This window comes from Eumetopias jubatus, unplaced genomic scaffold (genome assembly GCF_037043125.1).
Source record: "Eumetopias jubatus isolate StellerSeaLion01/CBP00866 unplaced genomic scaffold, mEumJub1_p1.0 scaffold_1, whole genome shotgun sequence".
Classification (NCBI taxonomy): domain Eukaryota; kingdom Metazoa; phylum Chordata; class Mammalia; order Carnivora; family Otariidae; genus Eumetopias; species Eumetopias jubatus.
In genome coordinates, this window is record NW_028274807.1 from 131,719,060 (window position 1) to 131,736,816 (window position 17,757).

The following is a 17,757-nucleotide window of genomic DNA, read 5'->3' on the forward strand; positions in this document are numbered from 1 at the left end:
TCATTAAATCAGCATCTATGATTAAAACAGAGATCATTTTTGGTACATAATGTATTGCATTGTTAGAGCAGCATCTGTTTATTATACAGCATAAACATTTTTCAGCTTTCTGAAACTACTGATACAGAAGAAATGATGCAGACCTAGTAATTTATTCAATCTTTTTTATTTCAAGAAGAAATACTTTCAGTGAAAGGGTTAATAACATTACTATTCTAATATTTGGCCTTGTATGAGGCAGCTTCAAGCTGCTGGGCACACAGTCCAAGAATTTCATAAACCAACAGCTTCCTCTTCAATGGTTAGAGTGCATCACAATCCAAATCTTAAGTGTTTAATATGTGTTTAAGTATACTTTTAAATACATGACTTCTACTAAAATGTAAAATGCATTAAAATAAAGCCTAATGAAAATTATAATATAAATGAGCCCAAATAATGTAATTTAGGTTATAAAATTTTCAAATAATCTCCAAAAAAAATTCCAAAATATTCACAAATAAGAGTGTATTATTTTCAATATTTCACAGTAAGTAACTGAAACAATTATATAACTATCTGGGAACAAAATCATATTGTTCATATTAAGCGAAACCATGTCTTATTTATGCACAGACCCAGTGCACCTGTTGCAATGGAAAAATAAACCCCCAAACAACATAGGTCCCAGCCTCCCACAGGTTAAAATAAACCAAAATGTAAAAAGTGGAAAATACAGCAAAGGGCATCTTTTTCAAACAAACACACAAAAAGCTATTTTATGTTTTTATATACAGAGTGGGGAAAGAAGAATGTTTTCTAAAAAGAACAGCATAACAAGATTGTAGGCAGGCTTCTTTGCAACTGGCTTTCGGCAGCAGAGGAACTTCAGCAAGAAAGGATGAAGCAGTACACAGCGCTAGGGGCACCAAACTGCTTGAGGATGCTGCCTAATACCAGAACCTGGATACACTGCTCTAAGAGTTGACAGCAACTTGTCCCATGTGCTGAAAACACTGAGCCCTACAAAGCCACATGAATATCTGTGGAAAAAGTCTGTGCAAAGTATCCTGACCCTTAAATGTCCACCAAATGGGAAATAGATACACAAACTGTGGTACTGACTTTGTCCTATCATGAAGTATTAGAAAACAGTTAAAATTAATATACCAGTTGTAAAAATAGAAGAAATAGCTCACTAGACGTCCATCAACAGATGAAGGGATAAAGAAGATGTGGTGTGTATACACACACACACACACACACACACACACACACACACACACAGTAGAATATTATGCAGCCATAAAAAATGGAAATCTTGCCATTTGCAATGGAACTAGAGGGTATTATGCTAAGCGAAGTAAGTCAATCAGAGAAAGATAAGTATCATATGGTCTCACTGATATGAGGATTTTGAGAAACAAGACAAAGAATCATAGGGGAAGGGAGGGAAAAATGAAACAAGACGAAACAGGAGAGGGAGACAAACCACAAGAGACTCAATCTCAGGAAACAAACTGAGGGTTGCTGGAGTGCAGGAGGATGGGAGGGATGGGGTGGCTGGGTGATGGACATTGCGGAGGGTATGTAGTATGGTGAGCGCTGTGAATTGCGTAAGACTGATCAATCACAGGCCTGTACCCCTGAAACAAATTATACATTATATGTTAATAAAAATTAAAAAAAAAAAAAGGAACAGCTCAGAAACAATGTTGGGTAAAAAGGATTTTTAAAAAGGAAACTACATAAATATTCTAATTTAGTAAAAACACTCAATGTTGATGAACACATAAATGTACTAATAGTCTAAAAACATGGACAGGAGGATATAAACCAATTTCAAGATGGAGGTAATCTCTGTGAAAGGAAGGATTTTAAAATGCTTTTAAAATACATATACAGCAAATGTTAACATATTAATTCTGCATGGTAAATACAAGGTTGCCTGTTCTAGTTATCCTCCATACTTCTGCAAATATTTGGAATATTTAAGTATTTTAAATCTAAGCCATGATGTAAATAATTTTCTAATGAAAAAATTAAAAAGACTTTACAATATCCTTACCTGAAATATGAGGGTCTATCTACTTTCTTAATAATCACTGGTTTGGCTAGTTTCAATATCCTAAAACTTTTAAATTCCCATTTAAGAAACTAAAAATTCTACCCTCTTTCACAAATGATTTGCCTTAGTAACATTTTCAAATCAAGTTCTCAAGAGACTCCACGCTTTTGTCTCAAAATTGAACTGAGGGATTCCACCAGGTAGACTCCCTAAGTAAAACTAAAAAACAATCTTAGCAGGGGCTTTGAAATAACTGGTTCTACCATTTATTGTTAGAATAAACAGGCTTGATTGAGAACCTGACTCCCCATTCCTTGGCTCTAACTTCCATGGGGGAAATTTTCACTTCATTAGTGAGTATGTTCTTTTTCATTTTCTTTATGTGAGGTATTAAATTTCTACCTGTTAGGAGGGAAGGAAGGGAGGAAGGAAGGGAGGGAGGAAGGGACTGATTCCTAGTCAGCCTTTAGACTCATCTAATGAAATCTTACTCTAAAGAAGTCAGTACCCCAATGACAAGCTTTTTATCTTGTGTTAAAATTTTGTGCAGTCCAATTTCTTTTTAGTTTAGCCTCATTTCTTTACAGGCCTTTGGAAATTTGACAGGTCATCTATAACTAAATAGAAACAAGATGCCTCTCATTTAGAATCACATTTGTACACTAAAACAAAAGTTTAATACACTTTTTTGTCACCATGAAGAAAATATCAAAGTTACTGTTAATTTTCACAAAAACTGATATTCTCTCAAAGTAGAAACCATCTGATTTAAAGAATTACTGACCTGTTATTGTACCCTAGAAATCATATTCAACTTATATTGATGTTTTCTATCTGAAGTATGTCATGCATTATTGTAATTTATCCCATAAGTCTACTACAGTGTGATCAAATCCTATCAACTCTGATTGGCATAAATTTGAAACAATGAAGCAATCACATCTGTTAAGCAGTTCTAGCTTGCTAGGCACCACTGTAAAAGTTTACACAATAACATAATTACATTTTCTTCTCCATAAGAGCTTTCTGCACTTAACTGAGTTTTCATAATGTTTTTTGTGTGTACTAGGTTCTGTGTCATCTACCATACGAAGTGGGATACAAAATAAAAGATAAGAAAAGGAGATAGGAGAAACTGTGGGAGATGGGTAGTAGAGACAGTATACATGTGAAACTGGCACACCCGAGAAAAAATTTTCATGAAACTGCAAATGAATTACAAGATAGAAGAAAATTAGTGAATTTGAATGAAAAAATATCTAACTTTATCCTGGAGTGATGCTGAAAAAATATGAATACTGAATTTAAATAAAAATACATGGACACAAAACAAGTAAGTCAAACCGTGTTTTATGAAGTAAAAGATTACCATACAGCAAAAAAAAATTACCACCTACCATTTTTGGTGTAACCCTAATTTCTGAAACTTGAATGATTTTATAAAAACATTATAATAATACATGAATATGATAACAGCATAATATATATATTACATAATAATAATAGTATAATATATATCCTATAGAATATATATGAACAAATAGGTGAAAAATGCAATATCCCAAGAATAATTCTATGTAATTTTAAGAACATTTCTAAGTAGCTGACAAACTCATGGAGAACAATGACTAGGCCCTAAAGATACAGGGTCTATGGACTAAAATAAGAGATAAATATTAAATATTAACAACTTTATCAAGTTATTAATCCTTACTGCTTTTATATACAACATGCCTAAGATATAACTTAAGAATATATTAACATTCTACTAAAGATAGTTCTAAATCCCATCTTGGTCTAAATCCCACCTTGGTCACCATATAGAATTTTAAGACATTTCCCATCCTACTGAACTTTGTACGTGCCACTCCTTATGTGTATACATCTTAAGAAAGCACACCTCAAAAGTGAGTATCTCTTCACACCAACCAGGGACTTCTATGTGCTCAGTACATATTTCCAGATTGATTTACTTTTCTTTTTAAAGATTTATTTATTTATTTGAGAGAGAGAGAGAGAGAGCATGTGTGCTCACATGTTTGGGGGGGTGGAGGGAGAGGGAGACAAGCAGACTCCCCACTGAACAGGGCTCAATCCCCGGACGCTGAGATCATGACCTGAGCTGAAATCAATAGTAATTTAGCTATCTTTACCTTAACTGAATGAGCCACGCATGCACCCCTGATTGATTTATTTTAACTTGTATGAAAACATGAGTCATGAGTCAAACAGTTTAAATTAAAATTTTATTTCCTACCATTAAAGTTAAAATTAATAAAACAAAATTATGATCAAAGGAAAATATTCCAGGAAGAAATAACAGGTAATTCTGATGGTGAAACTTGAATTCAAGAGAGTGAGAAGGTCTTTTAACAAAATCATGTGCTAATTCAGATCTTTTCCTTTTGTCTATAGATATGGCAAGTTTTCACAAAATAAATATATCCTGTTTTCTTAGAATTTTCAATTTTATTATTTGAAATTATTAGAATGCTGTTCCCAAAAGACAAGAATTTTTCTCCATTCTTGTCTCTTTCCTATGATTTTGTTGTACTCCCCTTAATATACAATTCTTCACTAGTTGTTTTTTTAATATCTTATAGCTTAATTCCTAATCAAATGCCTTAAAAAAGATGCTCCCTTACATTGAAACTCTCATGACTATTTTGTACTTTAGCCTCAATATAAAGACATTAATTTGATTACCATAGGACACTAACAGTATTAACATTTTACTAAAGTAAATCTCCATTTTTTTATTTATCAAACATTATTAATCAAATAGAATTAAAATAAGAAATAACTATAATTCTTCTGACGAAACTGTACTGTTGTTGCCTACCATCTATCTCATTTCTATATTTTGTTCCTGTTTTCATTCACTTAAGAAATACCATTTTTGTATTGAAATACTGGTAAAAATAGGACAACTCCTGTTTCTGTTACAAAGATAAGCAATAAACTAGTAATTATAACATTGTACAATAAGTGCTCTACAAAGATTTGTGAAAAATGAGGTGATATCACTGAAAAATCAGAGAAAGCTTTTGAGAGCTGCATCTCGCAGGATAAGGTAGCCAGGAAAGAGTAAGGAGCAAACAACACATAAAAAGATTGATTCAAAAAAGATTAAGCAGATGAGCCGATTTCCTCTCCTTCCCAAATCCCAAAAAGATCTCAAATTTTTGCAAAATGGCGGATCAAGGGAAGTAACTCATCAAAGAACTTATAAAAGGCTGTGAGACGAGGGGCGCCTGGGTGGCTCAGTTGGTTAAACATCAGACTCTTGATTTGACTCAGGTCATGATATGTGGAGCTCCATGGTCAGCAGGGAGTCTTCCTGGGATTCTCTCTCCCTCTCCCTCTGCTCCCCACCCCCTGCCCTGTGCGCGCGCTCTCTCTCAAATAAATCTATCTTAAAAAAAAAAAAAAAAAGATAGCAAGGAGAAGCAAACTATTTTGTCCACAGTCCAGTAACATTCTGCCTCACACATGCCACCTCTACTACCCTGGTGACAAATTTCCAAATAAGAGAACAACAAAAAAAACTAACAAACAAGAGAATGAATTAATTCAAGATAACTTCCCCAACTGAAAAAACACTCGCTTCCAGAATGAAAGGGTCCTTTCAAGTGCCAGTATAAACAATGAATAAAATCTATTCCAAGACACACCATCATACAAATTCAGAGATAAAGATTCTAAAAGCTTTCAGAATAATAAAAACAGGTCATGCACAGCAGAAAACAATGTGGTGGGAAAAGACCATGGAGTTCTTGGAAGCAATACCGAATGCTGTGAAACAAAGCCTTAAAAATTCTAAAAGAAAATTACCTACAACCTAAAAATCTATACTCAACCAAACTATTAATCAAGTCTGAGAGTAAAATAAAGGCATTTTAACCCTTCCTAAAATGTGTGTGAGTATAATAAGGAAGTGAAGCCAGAAAAAAAGACAATGAGTTGTAATCACAGATAAGGACCAGAGCAAAGCTAACCAACCTCAGAGATATCAAATCCTTGACCTTCTAGATCACTTCAGTACCTCACAGACATGAATGAAAATGGCACTAGCAGCTAAAGAAAACAGTAACCACAGTAAACAATACTAGAGGAAGCAATTAGAAGCAAGTACTCTTCACCTAGGCAAAGATGCCTGTGAGGCTGGAGGGAAACCCCATGACAATGGCTGTCTTCAGATGAGTCTCTACCAGTAAATGACTGCCAAACTGTTACACATTCATCTCTAAAGTTATGCTCATATGCATTCTAAATAATGTCACTTTGAAGATAAACAAAATCATGTATCTATAAAAACAAATGCATTCATACACACACAATTTTCACTCACAAAAGGGTTTAACTGGATTATTTTATAATTAGGTTTCATTTAGGAAACCAACGACAAAATATAATAGTATAGTTTCTATGACATGAGAGACTGATTTAGAGATATAAACAACAGTTCAAAATGGTTCTAAATTATATCACTCATCAATTTTAGAATCCCCCCAAATTGATTAATTAGCATTAGTTATTTTTCAAATTTTAAGTGAAAAACTGTGCCCACTCTATCTGGTTGTCTTATGGACAAAATAAAATCTCCTTTTTTGACTCCATTATTACATATACTTCCTATGCAGTTAATTTTCATTTACAAAACTATCAAAGAAATCAGAGTAAGTCCCTATATTCCTTACTAGAAGAGTGTTTAATGCTGAAGTATTTAATTCTACATGAATTGTTAGTTTTGATAGAAGCTCCAATTTAATCTGGAAGTATTCTTTAAGCATGTGAGTTGGAAGAGCTAGGAGGAATAAGCACACATTTCTACAACAATGGTTCTCAATCCCACCAGATCCAATGCCCCTTTAGTTCTCTGTACTATCCTGAAATGAAGTTCAGAGATAAAAAAATCTAACTACACACAGAATGTTCTTTTTAAACTAATATTAATTCCCTAACCATAATATTAATGAAAAATAGAAGTAATTTATATCAAAATACTTACTTCATTAAATAAATGCTTAGGCACAGCTACTTAAGAAGGGAAAATAAAAGTCACATATTTGCACCTACATATAATAAATTTAGATCTAAGAGACAAAAGAAGTCATTCTCCATAAGAAGTACAAGAAAATGAAAAAAGGAGTATAGGAGAACTCTATAGTGTTAAGTGATTACAGACAAAAATTTATTTAATGTGAAGATAAAGATAGAAGCTTAAATGAAATAAAGATTAAAATGCCAATACAAATTACATACTGTTCAAATGGAAAAAAATTATGAAATATGGCGTTAGTGCAACTGACCTGGGTTTTATCTTTAAGTGCAGTGTCAAACAATTACCTATGCTAAGACATGGTACAGTGTGATTACAATATATACCAGTAATACCACCACATTGTCAAGGCATGTATACATTAAGTCTCTAGTACTTGGAGCACTGGGTGTTATACACAAACAGTGAATGATGGAACATTACATCAAAAACTAATGATGTAATGTATGGTGATTAACATAATAAAATTAAATTAAAATATATATATAATAGAGACTACCTCCTCCTAAAATAAAACATAGTAAATAGAGTAAGTAAAGAAATGTAGTATAAGAAGTTACAGAGAAGTTATACAATAAACTCCTGGAATGGTTATCAAAGTACTACTGAACACTAGGCAATATAAAAATAAATGATTTTAAAATATAATTTTAACATATTATCATTATTCTAAAAAATGAAATTTTAATTAGGATGGCAATTATGAAATATCTTTAAACAATCCTTATTAACTAATAAAATTCAATGAGTTCCATTAATTTAAAATTCAGTTTGTTAACAAAAGTCTTAAACATCTTGTTACATATTTGCAATCAGTATTCTTGAACCTCCAGTAAATTGCGTTACTGAACTGAAAACTTTTCAGCTAAATTTCTAGTTAGAAATGCTATATATAAGCTTTGTGCAGTGGCAGTATCGTAGCCAATGAGGTTTATCCGAGGCGCGATTATTGCTAATAGAAATGCTATATATAAACCAGGATGTGGAAAGAATGTGTGAAGTAAATTACACAGAATGTTGAGAGGATTTCTTTATTCTCCTTAAACTTCCCCTCCACATAAATTTCCCCTCAAGTATAAGATTCTTCATGTAACATCTTACAAAAAGTTGTCAGTATTATTATACATGAAAGTATTACTACTTTATCTCTGAAAAAAATTTAAGCAAGCAGACATTGAAAAGTTACATGGTACTCAGGACTATCTTTTATAGTCTGAGACTGCCCCATGCATTTTAGGATACGTAGCATCCCTGAGCTACATCCATTAAATGCCAAAAACACTCCCACAATATTGTGACAAACAAAAGCATAATTTCCAAAACTCCCCTTTTTAGGCAATACACTCTTATTTAGAAATCATAACTCTAGAAGTCTTATAGCAAAGAGCATACTATAGTGGGAAAAACAATAGAAAAAAAGTGTTTCAAAAACATAAACATTTATCAATTATACAAAAAATTGAAACTTGCTAATTTTATCCTCTTCCAAACACCCTTTCTGTGACCTATATTTTTTGATATTGTGTAAAGAGAATGACTTAAAGAGATTTGATAACCACCCTAGATCATATGTATATCCTCTTTATATAATTTTATAGAATGCTTTCCTATATATCTTTTTAATATTCCAACTCTTACTTAGCCAAATTAAAGTCAAAAATAGAATATAATCAATAAAGTGTTTATGTATAGGCATGCCATGCTTACATAATTTCATTAGTGTGGATTTTACTTTGTTTTTGTTGTTGCTATGTTGTTTGGTGTTCATTGTTTCACTGAGCAACATCAACACTAAGATACTGCATTTATAATATTCAGTATTATTAAAGACTCATATGTTAGTATTATTTACAGCCCCAAGAAATCCTTACTGTATGAGTCCCCTTTTTTATTTTGCAAACTCTAAATTTAATAAGGTTCTATTTAATTAGTCCAGGATTCAAATACACATTCATGCCAAATTTAGCAACCGCACAGGAGATTAGGGAGAAAGGTATTTGAAACACTTCCACAGGAACAACCTTGGGTTGTTCTCTTAAAATATCAGTGCAGGGACCCACAGTACTTCACATGCTATCCACAAAACGGACGAGGGTGAAAGAAATTTTGTGTTTAACATGACCTTTGGCTGTACTTTCACTTGTCATAATTATAAAGGAGCTACTCTCAGAGCCAACATATAAGTTATGTTACTACTCTTACAACCATAATAGTATTTTATGAAGTACTTTATACTGTGACAAACTCAAGGTAAAATATAAGGACGCTCTTCCTTTGTTACCAAGCATAACAGGCCTTTCTGAATGAAAAGAGTTCTGATATTACACATATGAATAAGAATTATTACATAAGAATTTTTTCTTTTTACTGTACAATCAAACACAAATATGTCAGTGTGGTTACTTGGTTCAACTTAACAAATCATCTAATGCTCTAGAGACAAATAAACTGGAACCTTAATAATCTAATTATGACTTAATAATGTAATATGTCATTTTAGATAAATACCTGTCAAGAGGGAATTAAAAAGAAAACTACAAAAAAAAAACCCTTTTCTAGAGATTCCTATTTTCCTATACAAAATTTCACCAAGGAAAAACAGTTGTTTTTAAAAATATTTTGGCAAAACTGCCAACATAGCAATACATATATGACATATAACATGGATTTTTTTGGGGGGGATGGGGGAAAACACTGGATCATCCAACACAGAATTTAAATTTGGAAGGTAGAACAAATAGGATTAGTTTTCAGTACAACGTTAAATATGCCACCAATTAAAAGATTTAGAAGGCAAAATGAGCACAGAAAATCCTACAACGTATGATATGAAGAGAAATTTTAGAACTCTCTACCATGAGCAACTTTGCCATCCCCATTTTTCTGTTCCCAATTGTAATACCTCTTTACTTTCACCTTGAAAATAGGCTCCGAAAGCTGTGAAACATCAGTCACACTTGATAAAAGTCATAGCCACAAACTGCCTTGGTTGCCTAACAAAAACATACAAATACTGGCAAAAGAAGTCAGTTTTATCACAAAATCAAATATTTTTAAAGATATTGTAGTGAATTAAGATTCCTCTTAAATATATGTTATATAAGGATATTAGGAATTACTCACAGACAGGTGACATATTGCTCTCACACGAGTAAGTGTCATGAATTGGAAGATAAATTATATGGTCATCCTAGCTATTACAGTATTTCATATTACCTAAATCACGGATTTTGAGGATTTTATGATGTAACACTAATTATTTACTTGGAAACTCTAACATAAAAACTTTGATTCACACAATACCTTGTTGTTCATACAAATGCAGCTACTTATGGCACTCATGCCAACATCACCCAAACTCTTCTGCTTACCCTAGGCTCATCTGTTTTCTGATGTCTGTGTACTTCAGACCCAGGACAATAAAGGCTTGTCTTTGTCTTCAAGAAGCAAACAGAATATAAAGATCCCATTCTCTTAGCCTCACACCAAATTCACAACATTTTTCCTTACTCCTGGAGGCTCTACAGAATCTTTTAAGTAATTACATTTAAGTGTTTAAAATTACAATTGGCCTTCTTCTCATCCTTTTTACACACATGTTAAAATACTTAACTGTATATTAAACACTATATTTAGAGTTAATTTAATAGTACATTTGTGGCCATTTCTATAAAAGCTCAGGCATCAGACTCAATCATTCTTTTAACAACATGTGTCTAACCCTGATAATACCATTATTTTTATAAGGAAATCAGACTTGATCTAACAGAGCCCTGGAAATTGCCTTGGGCTTAAGAGTCCAAAGATCTGAGTGTTGGACATCCACCAGGCAAACCATACAATCTCCCTGAGGCACAAATTCTTTTTATGTAATTCTGATCCACTATATGGGATTACAAGAAGAATCAAGTCAGAAAATTCAAGAAGCTCAAGTACTGCCTACTGTTTAGAAAAGATGACCAAGTATAACACAAAGTGAATACACTTAGCAAGTTAAACCTATCAGAAATAAAGAACTACATTCTGAAAAACAAAAAAGCAAAAAAAAAAAAAAGAAAACCCACCCAAAACTGGTTAATACCAACTACACATGCAAAACTGTAATGGGCTAAGAAAGAATGAGAGTCAGACTCAATGAGTCCTAATCCCAGCGGCATCACTTACTGCCATGTGTGTGGCAATGAGCAAGTAACTTAACGTCTCCAAGTTTCTGTTTCCTCATTCATAAAATGAAGACAATAACTGTATTTATCTCACTGTGAAGAAAAATAATCCATATAAAACATATAAGCACTGTACCTGCACATAATAAGTGCTCAATAAATGCTGGCTATTATCATGAAAATCTCCACTGATGTCTCCTTCCAAAAACAAGTCCTAAAAAATTGTTTTGATGTCAGGAGAAAATTTCCCATATGTGTGCATATGTGTGTGTATGTGTGTGCATGCACATGTTTGTCTTCCAATGAAGACCACTTGGATAACACACCTAATACTCCACAAATACATATTAACAGTGTGGCTGGGCATATTATTGTGACAACTAACATAGTAAGATCTTATTCAACATTGGAGAAGGCAGCTTTTTTCTTCAAAAGAAGTCCACATTGGCATACTGAAGCAGATTTTGAAATAAAATTCCATATCTGACAGTATTTGTGGTTGTTCATCTCCAAAACAGAAGTCACAGATATGTATAATACACACATTTTTAAATCCATGTATATAAATCAAATGAAACCACTTCCTTCAAGGCAAACATATGAAGACGCTAAAGCAATATTCCAATTAAACATTCATATATTCAATATTTCAAAATAAGAAATGTGGGTATATATATATATATATGCATAATTTACATTCCATAGTAAAACCTGTCTACAGAGGCCATTTTCACCATATTTCAACAGCATCCTGGGGTGCCTTTTGGCTCAGTCAGTTAAGCATCTGACTCTTGATTTCAGCTCAGGTCATGATCTGAGGGTCGTGAAATCGAGCTTCGCATCAGGCTCTGCTCTGGGTGTGGAGCCTGCTTAAGATTCTCTCTCCTTTTCCCTCTGCTCCTCTTACTACACCCCACCCCTTGCTCATGCTCTCTCTCAAAAAAAAAAAAAAAAAGTTAAATCAAATCAAATCAAATTAAGAAACAGCATCCTAACTTGAATTGTACAATGCTGTCTCTTTCTGAAATGTTAAAACTGTAAAGTACACAGTAATTCACTGCAAGCAAACACAGAAGACTAAGTTGTGCATATGACATTCTTTTACCCAACTACTTAACCTATTCATTAAACCCATTCAATGACAGCACTAATAACTGCACTACCTTATAAAATAGAATCAGATGAAAGAAAAAATACCTGATTTGGTTAAAAATAGAAACTTTACATAAGAGAATTATTAGCTAAAGTCAGAGAAATTATAGCTTTCATTTATAAAAGCCCTTGTCCATTTTAGTTCATTAAAATAAAGTTGTATAAAACTTTTCATAAGGGATATGATATGATATTAAACATGTCACTATGACTGATATAAAAATTTATATCAACATCATGCTATTTGCCAAATATACATATAATGAGAATTTTAAAAAATAAAGGCTACATCAGTCAAATTTATATCTCAGGGATCCAAATCTAAGTTGGACTTCATTTCTCTGAAACTTTCCTATATATATATATATCCCAGTAGTAAAATAGATTTGCCTCTAAAATAAAATAGCAAGACTGTTAGTTATTTTAAAGCAAGTAAGAAATGCAGACCTGCCCCTTAGAGAAACAAAGGATAATGTGGACTGAGGTTTACATGTTCAATCTCAGTTTACATACTATAGGCTATATCATTAATTTGTAAGTGACTCTACAATGAGTATGCACATAATACATAAACATTCTATCATCAGTAACCCTAAACAGGTAAATTTAGAACTAAACAAAGCATAACTGAAATTTCATCTCTACCACAAATTACTAAGAAAAAAAAAGAAAAAAAAATCCATGGGCACTGCGATGAATACACTTTTGCCTTAGAGCTAATACTTTAATTTTAAAGAACCGCAAAGAAAAAAAATCAAAACTAGTCAGTAACAATGCAGGCTCTAAAAGCAATAAACTCAAAATTAAGTTATAAATAATTTAAAGCATGTCATGAAGATGTATTAATAATTCATCAGATAAATAATTTACTAAATAATCAAATAAATAAATAATGAAATACATAAATAAATCAGCAAATAAATAATTCTGCAAAATAACCTAAACAATAAGTCACCCAAACAAATCACAAGCCTACAAAACTACAATGATTTTCTGGATTCTGATAGTTTTAAATAAGCAAATGTACATAAACTAGATCAATCCTTGTTAGAATTAGAAATATTTTTTAATACTATTGGTAAAATCCTCATCGCAATACATAATAACACATTTTCAATTTTTAAAGGACTGCATTGGATTAGTTCGTATAAATTATTAATATGATTATAACATATCCTGCTCTATATTTTACATATAATATCTTTGCCTAACATATTTTCCCCCAAACAACTGGATACTTAAAATATTCTTAACTTACACTTCTTTTACAAAGCAATACTTACAGGGTAATTGTGCCACTGCCTTTCTGATAGTTTTCCTATCTTCACCAAGTCTTTGGAAATTTTCTGCAGAGATAGAACAGTAAGAATAACCTTAATTATTACAGATGAGATTTCATCGCTAGTGAACAAGGTTTTGTAATTGTACAAAGTAGCAGTGGGAAGTGGACATTATTAGTTGTAAACTACACAAAGTTTTTAGAAGTCTTTACTGGACTAAGTACAAGCTAACAGAGGCTAGCTTCCTCTATTGGAACTGACACACAAGCTGTTACAATTGGCAGGATTTCAGATATAAAGGCAAAAACTTTGAAGGGCAAAGTGATTGGCTGACATCTAATGCTATCCTCAATTTGAGAAGCTCAAAGTCCTTGATAGAATACATGAGATCACTTAACTGTTACAATTTGAATATAATGACAATCTAATTAGAGCACTACAAAGAGTCAAAACACAACTGACCTCATAAATCAGTCTTCGTTGCACATTTAAAGTTTGTATCTACCCACAGTATAGTACTCCTGAAATCCATAAATAGTAGATCCCAAACTATGATAGCCTTTCACACAGAAATAAGAACTCTAAAGTGGGTTTTTTTACGCATTACAGATAAATTCAAACAATATAGTACATTTGAAGAGAAGACTGTCTATGGTCCCCAAGTGTAAGGGAAGATTCTAACTTTATCTACACAACTTCTGTGTAAAGGTTCCTCAAACTACAGACCCTTAAACCTGAACTCAACCTAAAAAATATAGCAAATCCTAAAACATCATAAATTGGTTAGAGCAATGGTTCTCAACGGGGGAACAATTTGCATCCCAAGGGACATCTGGCAATGTTTGCATACATTTTTGGTTGTCATAACTGGGAATATTATTGGCATCTAGTGGGTAGAGATGAGGGATGCTGCTAAACACCTATTATGCATAGATGAGACCCCCCACAAAGAATTATCTGTCCTAAAATGTTAATAATGCTGAGGATGGGGAAACCTTAGGTTAGAATAAAATGATTTTTAGTAGTGTATGGTTTTCCTCTTATAAAATAGTACAAATTTGGCTCAGAGATGTAGTCTTTTGTAATTTGTGTAACATTATATGCAGTGGAATACCCTGGGAAAAAAATGTATATCCTTGAAAGGGATATGTGGGAACTCTGTACTTTCTGCTCAATTTTTCTGTGAACTTAACACTGCTCAAAAAAAAGTATATTAATATTTTAAATGTGTATCCTTCACTCATTTCACTAAAGTCATGAACAACTTTCTTAGAATCAATACTAAAAAGAGTCTACAGTAACAAAAAACGTTTTTTTCGTTTTTTCAAAATTCTTCCAATAAAGTTAGTAAGAGAACATTAAAAGTCACATTTATGAGCTGACTTTGTCAAAGTGACTGGCCAAGATATTTAGTATTAAAAATTCATAGGGCTTGAAGGGATTATTCAGATACAATATACAACCCTCAATGGTTTGTGGGTTGGTTTTGTGGGTTGTTTCTGTTTTGGGGCTTTGGGGAGGATTTTGTTTGTTTGCTTTTGCCTAAAAGCTACCAAGTGTTTTCTGAAATAATATTTATGATAATTATTAAAAGCACTTGAGAACAAATTCAGCAATATAGCTAACAAAAACATCCAAAAATTATGTATCATTTTAAGTACTTTCCTTTCAATACCAATTAATCTGTCTCCAGTCTTAAAGTAGATTTTTGTTTGCAACATAGATCCAAAATCTACCATGACACAATGCATGTTTCCTTATATTTGACCTATTACATTACTACATAGAGTATTAAACAATGGTATCCTTTATCAGACAGAATTAGGTCATATCCTTCCCGAACCAAAAAATGTTCTTAAGTTATAATAATATAAAGACTTAAGAGGAAAAAAAAGGGAGAGAACTCTCCCCATGTAAATGTCCAGAAATAGACAATCAAAAGCTGATGTGGCAGCTCCAAATATTGAGGACCTAAGTTCTTTCCATCTTTCTGCTCTACTACATACTGTTTCTACTCTAAGTTGCCTCATACTCCGACACTATGGGCACCCTCACTAATACATACACGTTGCAGGTAGCAGAAAAAGAAAGGGGAGGAAAAGGCCCACCTTGCTGCCTTCTAACTCCTCTGTGTTATTTCAGCCTACAGCTTATAAACCATAGCTTTATCCTTTGGCCACACCTAACCATCTGGGAGGATAGGAAATGTAGTCTCCAACATTGGTAATAATGCCCAGCTATAATACTGGGGTTGTTCTTACTAAGGAAGACAGGTAAAATGAATTTTGTAGGGCAAATTATAAGTGGAGGTTACAACTCTTCAAAGAAAATGGGAGATACACTCAAAATTTCTCATGAGGGTGGTTCACTGCAAATTATTGGTACATGTACACAGATTTGTGTATGTGTGAAAGAAAACCTAAATGTTTAAGTAAATGTTTAAATGAAGTTAGGGATAATTTCAGAATAGAATGCTAGGTAGTCACTAAATATCACGCTTTAGAATTTTACTGATATGGAGAAGTGTTCATAATATTAAATAAAGAACAGGCTATAAAACATTTCATATAAAATAACCCCTGTTTTATATAAATATAAATACCAACACACACATATATGTATACACAGTATATATTTTTACATACACATAGGCACATCATATATCTATATCCAGAGAGAGACTGAAATCATATAAAATTCAAGAGAATGGAACTAATCTAAATGATAATAGTGATTGAGGCTTTGGGAACTGTAACTAACTTTCATTTTCCCCATACTTTTCATTACTTTCTAATTTTTCTACAATGAACACATACTATACTTATGACTTTTCTTTCTTTTTTAAGACTTTATTTATTTGAGATAGAGAGTGAGAGAGAGAGAGAGCACGAGTGGAGGGCAGAGGGAGAGGGAGAAGCAGGCTCCCCACTGAGCAGGGAGCCTGACGCAGGACTCACAGGATTCGATCCTAGGGCCCTGGGACCCTGACCTGAGTCGAAGGCAAATGCTTAACCAAATGAACCACCCAGATGCCCCACTTATGATTACTTTACATGAAGATTTTGGCCTAGATGAGGAAAAGCACCTTATAAAAGTAATTAGATTCAAGCTTCAATTTACATTTTTACTTAGAATTTGCTTGTAATAAAAAAAAAAAAAGCAGGGGGAATCTATAACTGAGTTGTATCTTTCCCAACTGGGTCAAAACATGTAGGTTTCTCTTTAGTTGGTAATAAGAAGCTAACCTCTCTGTGCCCAACTTGTCTTCAACTTACTAACATTCACATATCACATTTGTCAGCTTTATACAAGTCACTCCTAACCAGATGCTACATCCATCATTCCTAACAATCTACCCTGACATATTGATTACTTTGTTCACATCACTCTGTAGAACTAATCATTCGTACTTCATGCTTCTACAAATCCTTCCACTTTCTATATTTCTCAATTTTTTTCTACTCTGCTGCACATTTTTCTGGTGACTTATATAATGTATACATCTAACAGAAATTACATCTTTCTTATATCTTTACAACTATCTTGCATTGTCTTGACTTTTCCAGAGCTATTACTGGGTATACAAACCATTGTTACATTGGTATTAACTCTATTGTCTATAAGTCTCATAATTTGGAACACCTCGAAGTTCTCCACATTTTCTAGAGTGATTCAATTTCCTAAGCCCCTACTGCTATCATATAAAAAATAGAAAAACAGGAAAAAGGCAAGCAACTGATATATTTAAAACTACTAATATGTGTATTGAATGGATGAAAACAGCAAATAAAAAAGTAAAATATATGCTCCCTACACTCTAAAACTTGGTCAAATAAGACAAAGAAACACACATGCGTGCGCGTGCGCGCGCACACACACACACACACACACACACACAGAAGGTAAGGAGGAAGGGAGAGAGAGAGAAAGAAATTCACAACCAAATGTAAAAAGAGGCAAGTGTACAATCAGGACAATATGTACTACCAAAAAATCCGAAAGGTAAAAGCCACAGGCACAAATAATCAGAGAAGACTCTTCAACTAAGACCAA

At 32.9% G+C, this 17,757-nt stretch overlaps 1 protein-coding gene and 1 non-coding gene across 7 annotated transcripts in view; one reads left to right on the forward strand and one right to left on the reverse strand.

Moving 5' to 3' along the window:
* The window catches only part of TBC1D5 (TBC1 domain family member 5), a 570,230-nt gene that overhangs the window by 504,548 nt on the left and 47,925 nt on the right, over positions 1 to 17,757 (reverse strand). For all 6 annotated transcript variants that reach the window (XM_028099038.2, XM_028099036.2, XM_088026316.1 and 3 more), the window contains exon 2: positions 13,708 to 13,770. The gene's annotated coding sequence lies outside the window, so the exon portion shown is untranslated. The remainder of the gene's footprint in view (positions 1 to 13,707; positions 13,771 to 17,757) is intronic.
* LOC114205745 (U4 spliceosomal RNA) lies at positions 8,005 to 8,145 on the forward strand. Its single transcript, XR_003608455.2, has one exon. It is a non-coding gene; the product is annotated as a U4 spliceosomal RNA (small nuclear RNA).